Source organism: Pan troglodytes, chromosome 13 (genome assembly GCF_028858775.2).
Source record: "Pan troglodytes isolate AG18354 chromosome 13, NHGRI_mPanTro3-v2.0_pri, whole genome shotgun sequence".
In the NCBI taxonomy this organism is placed as follows: domain Eukaryota; kingdom Metazoa; phylum Chordata; class Mammalia; order Primates; family Hominidae; genus Pan; species Pan troglodytes.
Genome location: NC_072411.2, coordinates 136,477,783 through 136,488,445, shown reverse-complemented (window position 1 = coordinate 136,488,445; position 10,663 = coordinate 136,477,783).

Below are 10,663 nucleotides of genomic sequence, written 5' to 3'. Positions count from 1 at the left end.
GACTTGCCTAAGGACATGGGTGCTTCCCTGACTTCACTCTTGCCTGTGGTTTGTTGTTTTGTTTTTTGAGATGGAGTCTTGCTGTGTCACCCAGACTGGAATGCGGTGGTACAGTCTCAGCTCATTGCAAACTCTGAGTCCCAGGTTCAGGCAGTTCTCCTGCCTCAGCCTCCCAAGTAGCTGGGCTTACAGGCACCCACCACCACGCCTGGCTAATGTTTGTATTTTTAGTGGGTTTTGCCATGTGGTCCAAGCTGGTCTTGAACTCCTGACCTCAAGTGATCAGTTTGCCTCAGCCTCCCAAAGTGCTGGGATTACAGGCGTGAGCCATGGCACCCAGCCCATTCTTGTGTTTATAAAGAGACATTTTGTATAAAACCACCCACAATTGTTTAAATTTCTCTTTCCAAGTGAAGTAGGATTCAGCTAGAGCACTGAGGATAACTTCTGTCCCCTCTGACCCCTTCCAGCAAGAGGGAGGTTAAAAGCCAGGACCCAAACCGGTGCCACCGGAGCTGTGGACTGCATCCAGACGCTGTGGGGAAACCTAGGGGGCAGAGATGTCACCCCCGACAGAAGGCGGCTGTGCAGGAGATGTGCTGAGTTTGTGCCTGGGGAAGGGAGTCTGGCTACCAGCCTGCAGGGCTTCTGAGCCCATGGCGCCTGTGCAGCCACAGGGAGTGGGACTCACTCGGCTTTCAGCACCACAAAGACAATCAAAGAATCTGGCAGGTAAAGAAAAGGTGCTTTTGAGGGAAAAGGAGTGTAAGAAAAGAAAACGAAGGCACATGAGGGGTTTATGATCTAAATCCAAAATATTGTGTCAGCACGGAGGCCCCGGCTGGGCCCTGCTGAGAGCTGGAGCTGTCCTTCCTTGCCAGGCCTCTGTTGCTATGGCTGTTTGGCAATTTTTACTTCTTAAGAACTATAATTACCTGACTTCAGAGGAAAACAGAGGGAGAGTCAAAGAACAATTGGAAAGAAAATCCACATGTGCGGCTGGCAGGACATTGTGAGCTGGAATTTCTGCCAAGAAGTTGTGTGCAAGTGTATCCATTTGAGTACATGTGTGCCTATGTGAGCACGAGTGTCTTTGTGTTTGAGGGTGTGTGTTTATGTTTATATGAGTGTGTATACGTGTATGTGTATGCATGTGTCTGCAGGTGTGTGACTCTGTGTAAGTATGTGCATGCATCTGAGTGTGTCTGCCGGTGTGTGACCATGTGTGTGTAAGTATGTGCATGTACATGTCTATGGGTTTTCCCATGGTGACTGTCTGACTTAGTGCATGTGTACGTGTGAGTGTGTGCATGCATACATCTGAGGGGGTGGGCAGATGGGTGTAGGGGTGTGCCAAATGGAGCAGAAGCAAAGAGAGAACCAGAAGCAGGACCCCTAAGCAGAGGGCTGACGCAGAAGTAGATGTTAAGGCACTATGCTCTCAGGAGGGGGGTTGCCAAAGTCCAAAATCAAAATACCCCCATTTTCTTGCTGTGACATTTGCTGGGAACCAGAGCCCGATGCCAGCATCCGGTGGACAGCTTGGTCCTTTCTCTCTGGCAGAAGTGAGGAGGTGCAGTCCTTTAGCCTAATTGCCTTGACACCTGGGTCCTGTCCTTCTGCAAGGGACGCAGCCTCCAGACCTTCCCTTTTCTCCGCATCTCCACATCTTGGTGATGTGAGTTTAGCATCTCTGGCCACAGCACATTAAAAGCTGCTGCACTTCTGCTTTGCTTGCATGGGGCTTTCAGGTTTTAAAGCAGGCACTGGAAACCTTTCAAAGGTTGCCAGGCAAGTTGCCATCTTTGCCTTTCTGTTAGTGTAATGGGGTGTGTGTTGTGTGTGTGTGTGTGTAGGAGAAGCTGAGAGACAAATGGCACTAACCTTCAAGAGATAGGCAGAGGGACAAAGAAACAACAACCATCCCTCACCTTCATGTTTCTAAAAATCCTCTTGCTGCTGTCTTCACCAGCTTCATATCTAGGTCAAGCGATTTAGGGCCAGGCTACACTGCTTTTAGCCGTAGGAAAGTCAGCATGTCACTCACCTACTGCCACAAAAACACTGTGCAAATATCATGCCAAAGCTGTGTTACTATTTATTTCATTACATTATTTTATTTACTTTCAACAATTGGGCTGACCCAATATCAGTTGCACCCTTACAGAAGACTGGGACCATCTTGGAGACAGGGGTTCAACGATAGCTCCAGCTCTCAGCAGGGCCCAGTCGGGCCCTCTGTGCTGACACAATATTTTGGGTTTAGATCATAAACCCCTCATGTGCCTCAACTTCAGTCGAGGGACATCAAATGCTGGCTTTGGTGACTGAGGGGTCACAGGACAAGGAAACGGCAGCCTCTAGGAGCTGAGGGTGGCCCCTGGCTGACAGTCCTCAGGGAAACAGGGGCCTCAGTCCTGCAGCACAAGGAAGGAAGTTCTGCCAAGAACCTTAATGAGCTTGGAAGTAGATTCTCTCCCAGGGCCGCATGTGTGAGTTGAAGATGGCAGACACCCTGATCTCAGTCCTTTTTTTTTTTTTTTTTTTTGAGACAGAGTCTCACTCCTTGCCCAGGCTGAAGTGCAGTGGCGTGGTCTCAGCTCACTGCAAGCTCAGTGAGGCAAGCTCAGCCTCCCAGGTTCACACCATTCTCCTGCCTCAGCCTCACGAGTAGCTGGGATTACAGGCACCCGCCACCACACCCGGCTAATTTTTTTGTATTTTTAGTAGAGACAAGGTTTCACCATGTTAGCCAGGATGGTCTTTATCTCCTGACCTCGTGATCCACCCACCTCGGCCTCCCAAAGTGCTGGGATTACAGGCGTGAGCCACCTCGCCTGGCCCTGAACTCAGTCTTGTACAACCCTGAGCAGAGAACAGAGCTGAGCCCTACCTGGGCTTCTGACCAACAAATCTGTGAGCTAATATATGGGTTTTGTCTTATGTGGCTGTTTTGTTGGTAATTTGTGACACACCAATACAGTCTGGCTACCTTATTTGAAGGAGAAAGAAAAAAATACAGAGGGAGCAAAATACAAATTAATATCTTACTGAGTTAGCCTGCCACACCAGAATTGATACCTGGTCTCCCACAGTGAATAGAAATTGCTAACCTAACTTATCATACCTTCACTGGCATTGAGTTTTATAACTTTATTTTAATGGTTGACAAACGAAAATGTCAACTCATTGTTATTTCAATTTGCATTTCTTTGACTTCTAGTGAGAAACACCTCTTTTCCTAGAATTGTTAGTACAGTGGCTGTCAGGAGCAGGCTTTCTTCATTTGTAGCTGGATGGATTTTCTGTTTACCTTTTACAGCTAATTTCTCTGTTTCTACAGAACTTCCTATTCATTAGGTACTTTATAAATATATGCTGAATAAATGTTCGAATTAATAAGTACTGAATGAAGAAATGAGTCTTCAACAACAGGCAGGTGCTTTTGCTGCTGAGAAATTGAGTGTCTTGGTGACAGGACAGGACTTCAGAGTGGCCCAGGGAGTGTCTTGGTGACAGGACAGGACTTCAGAGTGTCCCAGGGAATCCCAGCTCTGTAAAGCAGAGGCCCTCCTGACATTCAACCGTCCTCGGCCATGTCAGCTGGTGAGGTAGGTGGCCAAGCAGTGGCCCTTGAGGAAGAAGCAGTTACAGAGCAGATGAAGAGCTGAGTGTGGAAGGAGCGTTGGAAGTCACCGTGGACAGATGTCTGCAGCCAGTCTGTTTGCTCTGGGCTGAATGGTTGAGAATTAGAGACACAGTGGCTGCTTTAGTCCACTGCTTTATGTCATGAAAGATATAAGATTAGGTCAGAGTTATGATTTGTTGGAAAATACTTTTTTTTTTTTTTTTTTTGAGAATCTTGCTCTGTTGCCCAGGCTGGAGTGCAATGGTGCCATCTCGGCTTGCTGCAACCTCTGCCTCCCAGGTTCAAGAGATTCTCCTGCTTCAGCCTCCCGAGTAGCTGGGATTACAGGCACCCTCCACCACGCCTAGCTAATTTTTTGTATTTTTAGTAGAGACGGTGTTTCCCCATGTTGGCCAGGATGGTCTGGATCTCCTGACCTCGTGATCCACCCGCCTCGACCTCCCAAAGTGCTGGGATTACAGGCGTGAGCCACTGTGCCCAGCCAGAAAATACTTCTTTCTTTTCAACAAGTTCACTTGTTTAGACACTTATTTTAAAAGTAACATATTTGCTATTTAATATACTTCAAACAGTTTAGGAGTGCAGTATATATATTTTTTAAGGCAAAAGAAATCTTTTGACCCCTTAATCTCAATTCCTCCAAAAGTGAGCTTTGATTTATACACATAATATTGAAAGAAAAATGGATCAGCTGGGCACGGTGACTCACGCCTGTAATCCCAGCACTTTGGGAGGCTGAGGCGGGTGGATCACAAGGTCAGGAGATCGATACTATCCTGGCTAACACGGTGAAACCCCGTCTCTACTAAAAAAAAAAAAATACAAAAAATTAGCTGGGCATGGTGGTGGACGCCTGTAGTCCCAGCTACTCGGGAGGCTGAGGCAGGAGAATGGCGTGAACCTGGGAGGCGGAGCTTGCAGTGAGCCGAGATAGGGCCACTGCACTCCAGCCTGGGCGACAGAGCAAGACTCCGTCTCAAAAAGAAAGGAAGAAAGAAAGAAAGAAAGAAAGAACGAAAGAAAGAAAGAAAGAAAGAAAGAAAGAGAAAAATGGATCAAGCTGTATGTACTGCCTGTGACGTATTTTGTTTTCACATAACAAAATATCTTGGATATATTTTCATAGACACAGGTTTCAGATCAGGAAATCAGGATCCATAGACTCCCAAAGGCCTCCACGGATAAACTTGAGAATCTCATGGACCCTGAAGTTATATGTGCATCTTCAAGGGCTTGCAGGCATTCCGTAAGTATCCAGGCATTCTATCAACCCAAAGATATAAAAACCAAACAGCCCCATACCATTTTCAAGTCTTTTTTTTTTTTAAACATTGCTGTGCCTTTTATGAAATTGCCTCTAAATGCTGGATATCCTCAAGCTTAGAATCTCTAATTCTGTAACCTACACAAGCCTTGTTGTTTATCCTGGGAGATTAAGAGTATTTATTAAGTCAAAGCAGAGATAAAAAATCCCTTTCCTCTCTTCCCTTCCATATGTCTGAGCAGGGGATACTGGGGACTCTTGGGGGATTCATTTTAGATGTGTCTGCCTGTCCTGGTCTTGTTGCTGACTCTCTGCAGATTTGATTGTTTCTGTCTCAGTGTGGGCACCGTTAAACAGGCAATGGGTTAAACATCAAAGCCTGGGTCCTCATCGACCAGGTCAATGAGGACTCTACCCCCTGAGATTTGCACTGCCCCTCACAGGGCAGTGTCTGCATGACTTGGGGGGGCTGCCCCTCTGTGAACGGAAGCCACGATGTGGACCATCTCTTCCCCACGTGTGGCTGTGCCAGGTTGCAGGGAATGGTGGGGTGAGAGGAGACCTAGCATCTCCTTAGGAAATACTAGTTTGAATAAGTCGTTCAAATTTGAAATTTGGGGTTTGCTAAACTGCCCTTTGGGGCGACAGAGTGGGATGGTGTGTGAGTGCTGGCATAGGACTGCCAACGCAAGCCATGGGCCCCTATTTGGAAATGAACATGCTTTCTTGCCTTGAATGCCGGTGGCTTGCCTGAGATCCTGGAGTGCATAACAGGGCGCATAAACCAAGGCTCCAAACTCCACAAACTGGAGCAAAGTTGGTGCATCAGTCTGAGTCCTCTGAGAAGCAGAACTCAAGATTGGAATGAGATGCACATGAGATTTATTGGACAAGATGTCGGTGGAGGATAGAGGGGGCAGACAGGAGGAGGCAGAGAGCGCCTTCAGATCTTGAGACAAGTCTGACTCCTTTGGCAGGTGAGAGGGAGGGAAGGAGTGGGTAGAAAGAGCCTTAGACCACAGTCTTGGATGGTCGGGGTTTCCCAGGCAAAGGCTGCTCATCAGAAGAGTCATGCATTGCATGGAATGAACAGTGGACTGTTCAGTAAAATCTGCTCAGTATTGGCTGGGCACGGTGGCTCACGCCTGTAATCCCAGCACTTTGGGAGGCTGCGGTGGGCAGATCACCTAAACTCAAGAGATCGAGACCATCCTGGCCAACATGGCAAAACCCTGTCTCTACTAAAAATACAAAAATTAGCTAGGCATGGTGGCATGTGCCTGCAGTACCAGCCACTCGGGAGGCTGAGGCACAAGAATCGCCTGAACCCGGGAGGCAGAGGTTGCAGTGAGCCGAGATCGTGCCACTGCACTCTAGCCTGGGCGACAGAGTGAGACTCCATCTCAAACAACAACAAAACAAAAACAACATCCCCCCCAAAAAAACCTGCTCAGTATCTAACACATGTTAAAAGAGGCGTCACTAATGAATGCAGAAATGAAAGATTTCTCCATCAAGGACGACGAGCAAGATTTTGAGGGGAAGTATCCACATTGACTTTATTACACACCAAAATAAAGTGCAGATTGAATAGAGCTGAGTTATTTATTTCTTTTTTTTTTTTTGAGACAGAGTCTCGCTCTGTCTTCGAGCTCAGTTATTTTTTAAAATAGAAAAAATTAAGAGAGAATAACTCCTTGGTCTCTGGATGGAGTAAAGATTTTCTGAGCTTAGTAGTGGAAGGCATTAAAAAGAAAAAGATGAATAGATTTGAGTACACACAAAAATTATACCTCAAGCATTACAAAATAAATGAAAGGCAAATTATGGGCTTATAAAAACCTCACTCTTCCCTCTATAAAATTGAGAAAGGACTTAGAGTGTTAGCAAATAAATCATTCATATGAATCAATGAGAAAGCCTAGAATATTCCATTAAGTAAAGTGGCAAATAAAAAGTTTAGGAAACTCAGAAAGATGAAATATAAACACGTTATAAAGAAATGACAATTGGGCGGGCGTGGTGGCTCACACCTATAATCCTAGCACTTTGAGAGGCTGAGGCGGGCAGATCACCTGAGGTCAGGAGTTCCAGACCAGCCTGGCCAACATGGTGAAACCCCATCTCTACTAAAAATACCAAAAATTAGCCGGGTGTAGTGGTGGACACCTGTAATCCCAGCTACTCAGGAGGCTGAGACAGGAGAATCACTTGAACCCAGGAGGGAGAGGTTGCAGTGAGCCGAGATTGTGCCATTGCACTCCAGCCTGGGCAACAAGAGTGCAACTCTGTCTCAAAAAAAAAAAAAAGGAAATGACAATTTAGTCAACCTTCCTAAGACTCAAAGAAAAACAAAGGTGAAGAAAATATACCAAATTTTGCCTCTTCAACTAGTAATTAATGCTAGCTATTATGAAGATGTGGTAGGAAAGCCATACATTTTCATATCTAATGATTTGGGAAAATAAAATTTTACAATCCATTTGAAAATCCATTTGGCAGCTTGTGTCAAATGCTTAAAACATTTTAATATACTTGAAGTGGAAAAAACCACAAGAGTTTAAATTGTATATGTAATCAACGTAGAGTAAATAAAAGTACTGGGAAAAGGGAAGAAAATATTAATATGCCCAAACCTTGCAATATTACACGCTGGATATTTGGTGTTTTCTTTTCCATATTTTTTTTCTAATTTTTAAATTTTTTACAAAATAAAATGACTTTTATTTTCAGAAAAAATAAAAAATAAAAAAAGATTAATGACACAAAGTGCTAAGTGGATTCTATGCACGACTCCAAAGAAATCACTGTTGCTACATTGTCACAGCATCACAGGCATTAAGATACAATGCTGAAACAAACAAACATATCACTTTGCTCATAATAGAATGACAGCACATTAATCCAATCAATAGATAGTTATTTGGTGATCTCCATGCAATCTCCCACTAAATGGAATTTTCTATATTTTATTCAACAGAAGAGGTCATGTTTAGACTTAAAGGTTAATGAGGAGGGCTTCTTCAGGCAGAAAAGCAAGAGGAGCCCTCCCAACCCAGCCCCCAACTCATCCCCTGGCTCAGGAGGACCATGCACCTGGACAGGAAGCCTGGGCCAGCTGTGTGGGCAGAGAAGAAGGTGGATGAATGAGGAGGTACACAGGAAGGTAGGGGATGGATGACTAAGAGCCACAGAGGAGCTCAGAACTGCCCCCTGTGGAAGTCGGGGACGTGAGTGATAGAAACTCGGGAAGGATTTTGACCCTAAACCTGACATAATTAGCAGTGTCTGTTGATGAAGGATCAGCAATGCAGAGAATAAACTGAGGGGTGGGGAAAGACTGTACAGAGGGCGACTCCTCTGGAAGATGATGAAATTCTAAACAAGAGCAATTATAGTTGAGACAAAACCAATAATGGATTAGAATAGAATGTCAGCTCCCCAGAGGGCTTTTTGGGGGGGCCATTCCTGTTTTCCCCTAAAGAAAATAGTGGGCCAATAGTAGTATATAAATATTTGTTGAATGAATGAATCAGGAAAAAGATACACTATATTTCTTTCTTTCTTTTTTTTTTTTTAAAGACAGTTTTAGCTCTTGTTGCTCAGGCTGGAGTTTGGTGGTATGATCTCAGCTAACTGCAACCTCTGCCTCTCGGGTTCAAGTGATTCTCCTGCCTCAGCCTCCTGAGTAACTGGGATTACAGACACCCACCACCATGCCTGGCTAATTTTTTTTTGTATTTTTAGTAGAGATGGGGTTTCACCCTGTTGATCAGGCTGGTCTTGAACTCCTGATCTCAGGTGATCCACCTGCCTCGGCCTCCCAAAGTGCTGGAATTACAGGCATGATACACTATATTTCTTATAATGTAATGCTGGAAGGGCCTGATGAGTTCCTGAATGTAAAAGGTAGTGATGGAGGATTTCAGAAAGGCCACAAACAATAATTCCTCAAAACAATGACATCTCAATCAGTAAATTCATCCAGTGTTGCCTCATACATTTCTTTAAATATTACTGCATTGCAGTGATTCTGGTTATAACTCTACAGGCCATCAAAATATTTTCAAAGGCCACTGTTTTTCTTGTAAATGTGAACATACTCATTGTATAGAATAAACTCCTTGCTAGGATTAATAAAAAAGCTTTTTTTTTTTCCTGTTTGGTTTTCTTGTAATTTTAGTTTTTTTTTTAATACAGAAGTGTTACATTTTTATCCAAACATGACAAAGTATCTCTTTGATATCTGATACTTCCTCAAAACTGAACCATTGTTTCAATGTCAATTTCCTCATGCAAAGTGTTATCACTGGGGGAAACTGGGTGAAGAGTACACAGAATCTAATATTTCTTACAACTGCAGGTGAATCTACAAGATCTCAAAATAAAAAGCTATTTTAAAAGCCTGAATGATTCACCTTCCTCACTGATGATCTTTCACACTGTTATGTCAAAAGGAAATCTTGGATTTACATACAGCCCCTAGAGATGGTTCATTGTCTTGTCATTTCTTTTTCGTTGAGCCCAGAGGAGAAGATTGTTGCTATGCTGTTGTCATTGCAGCTTTTCTTTTTTTCAGTTGCATTTCCAAAGTAAATATCTCTCTTATTTGCAGCCTCTAAATTGCAAGATTGTCGCCATGGTTATTCTTGCTGCTCCTCTGAGCTTTATCACTTCCTCTCCGGATGCGGTTTGTTCTGCTTGTAGGTTTGCCTTCGCCTCAAAGGAGCGAAAAATGAATCATTTCAGAGTGCTCTGTGCACCAACATAGTACGATGTTGTCTACCTTTATATGATTCAGTCCAAACGACATGGAAAAGTTCCTGGTTTAATTGATATGGTCCTCTGATTGTTGTTGACAACTACAGATACACTGTCCTAGCCATGTGGATGGCAAAAGCAGCCCCATATATGTCATCTGGGGTGGCGTTCAGGTGGTGAAGATGGGAATTGGTTGTGCAGACAAAAGTTTTGCCTGAGTCTCTTCCTGTCCTTTGCTCTCCTCTTGTTGATTCTGCGAGGATGTCTCTGGTCTTGAGGCATCCTGTGGTTCGTATGGTCACCTGTGGCCCTCCAGACTTTATCACCACCAGGCTCATTCCAGAGGCCACAATGCCAGTGGTTAGAGGGTGTCTGCATCTGACCTGCAGGAGGTGAGATACTCTTGGCTGGGTGTGTCTGGTTGCACGAACACCCTATAGTCCATTGCCCTGTTTATGTGTTTTCTGTCACTGTTGCAGCCACATCCTTCCTGGGAACTGTAGCACAGCCTCCCAGCTGATGCCCCTGAGTGCCCTTTGGCCCTTCTCCAATCCATTCTCCACAGGCAGCTGGAGCAATCACTTTAAAATGCACAGTTGATTACATCACACCCTTGCTTACTGCCTTTAGTGACTCCCACATACCTCAAAATAAATCGAACTATGGCACGTGCTCCCCTGTTCCCTCCACCACACATGCCTGCCAGCTAATGGTCCCATCTCTGCAGGACACCCTCCAGCTGTGTGCATCAGGCACATGCAGGCCAGGGCCCCTTCAGGACAACTGTGCAGCAGCCATAGGCGCAGCATGGAGCCCAGGGATTCAGAAATGGGGAGGAGTTGAGCTTGGTGTCCTTGCCAGTGTCCTATGAGTTTAGGAGTGTGATATTATGAGATAAATATTTGGCCTTTGAATCCATTTCCTGACATACACCTCCTAAAATCCTTAGAATCTCCAAAGTGATGTACTTTTGAATGCTGATGAGTTGG